The following is a 2,096-nucleotide window of genomic DNA, read 5'->3' on the forward strand; positions in this document are numbered from 1 at the left end:
CAGGTAAATAAAACTGGCCCGGCCCTCCAGGGTGCTTACCCTGGCGAGCCGCGTGCCAAACGTTGCCGACTCCTGCCTTAGACCTTAAACTCTCTGCCTCAGGTCCCCATCTATAAAATGGAGATAACACCTCATCTCACAGGGGTGTTATGAAAATAAATTCATTAATAAATGTGCAGCACTCAGATACTAAAGTGGAGAGCACCCTAGAGGAGACAATGAAGAAATTAGTAATTCTGTCTTCAGAACAGGGTTTGACTAGAGTGCAGTAAATAAATTCTATGGATCCACATTGAACAAAGAGGAGAAAAATATTGAATAGCTACTCATTATGCGAGCAGCCTTCATTCTTGTGCTCTTCGTGAAGCAGGGATCCTATGGAAAAAATAACAGGTGACCATGTAATTACAGACTGTGTCTTAAGGCATACGCACAAGGGAGCTGAATTATGGTGAAGGCAACCTTAATTCGGGCATTTCCTAACTTTTGAGGACTTGACTTTACAACCTTAATATAGCTTTTTTGTGTGTAGTACATTATTATGTCTCATACATAGGGCATCTTTAAGATTTTGCATTTAAACAGAAAAAAAGAACGTATCTCCCCTAATTCATCCCACTCTTATCTCTGCTAAGGGAATGCTGATAGAACTGGCCAGATTCATCATCTGCTTCGATTACCTGATGCTCCCACTCTGGCATCTCTGCCTGAGCTGTGGGTACAATGGTGGGAGGCATCGTGGAGTTGTCATGGCTCCCTGATTCTCTGGGCCAACCTGCAACAGCCTAGGGGCCGCTCTTACCTAGACCACGGGACCACACAACAGCTTGGTCATTTCTGGAATGCACTGAGCTCAGGCTATGACTCCAACGCACCTCTCCCTATCCAACAATGCCTCTAAGCAGAAGGCAGCAGGGGTGGAGGTGGCAGTGACTATACATTCCTTGGGACACTCTCCCACTACGGGAAGACACAGATAGGATCATGTGGGAGATTCCTGCTCCTTTTGTACCATATCCAGGGAGTCCACAGCTGCCTAGTTTCACTGGCTTTAGCCAGTACCCCTCTGCAGCACTGGAGCAATACAAAGCGGTCAGAGCAGGGCTGAGACCCTGACCTGATGTTTGGGTTCTGTTCCTAGATCTTACTGACTTCCAGCATGACCTCATGCAAGCCACTTCCCAGTGCCCTCTCTGTGCTTGTTTCCTCATCTGAAAATTGGAAATAATAAGCAGTTTTATTGTCAAGCTTCATCCATTAATGTTTTTGAAGTGCTAAATCCTCCAAGGGTGGGTGCTATCATGGAAGTATAAAATAGTATCATTGCCTTTTATTCCTAATGATGATTAACCCAAAAATGTGGTCACTGAAAAGGCCTGCAGGGTGAATTTTCTCATTTCCTGATTATGAAGCTTGGAGTACAATGCTAGGTACTTGAACATAAGAAGCTCCCTGCAGTTTACCTCCATACATTCTGAAATAGCTGGGATCTAATGGCAATCTTGTCCAATGTCCACAGTTCAAAACAATCTCTTTAGTCAACAATGGAAAGCAAGCTCTGTGCTTGGTTACACATAGCAGGATGAATGTTCACAGCTTTAAAAAAAGACATGTCCAGTTCTGCTGATCTGTGGTGTGAAGGCTCCTTCCCCTTTCCTCAAGCTCCAGACACTGTAAAGACTTAACTCAGACACATCTTTCCCCCAGAATTCGATTCCAGCTAAACATTTTGCAAAGAACAAACTTTACACCACTTCTATCCTGAGCTGTCTTTCTTTGAATCCAAACTCCCATTTTATCCTATGGGAGACTGTGGACTAACAACACTGAAATGGGAAGCCCTGTCTTAAAATGTTAGTAAAAGAGAAATAAAACCAACATTTTCAAGGCAATTACTGTAAACCTGCAATTTCCAGTTTAATCCCCCAAAGCTGTCATTGGGGTGTGCTGGAGGAAGGCAGCATAGCTGCTCTATTGCATCGTTTTCTTCCCCGTCCCTTGCTGACATTATAGTGAAACAATGGCTTAGCGCTGTGCCAGGGAGAGTCAAAATAGATGAAGGCAGATCTAAGTGTCAGGAAATGAAAGTGTAATTG

The sequence above is a fragment of the Terrapene carolina genome, unplaced genomic scaffold (genome assembly GCF_002925995.2).
Source record: "Terrapene carolina triunguis isolate 2854851 unplaced genomic scaffold, T_m_triunguis-2.0 Scaffold38, whole genome shotgun sequence".
Taxonomy (NCBI): domain Eukaryota; kingdom Metazoa; phylum Chordata; order Testudines; family Emydidae; genus Terrapene; species Terrapene triunguis.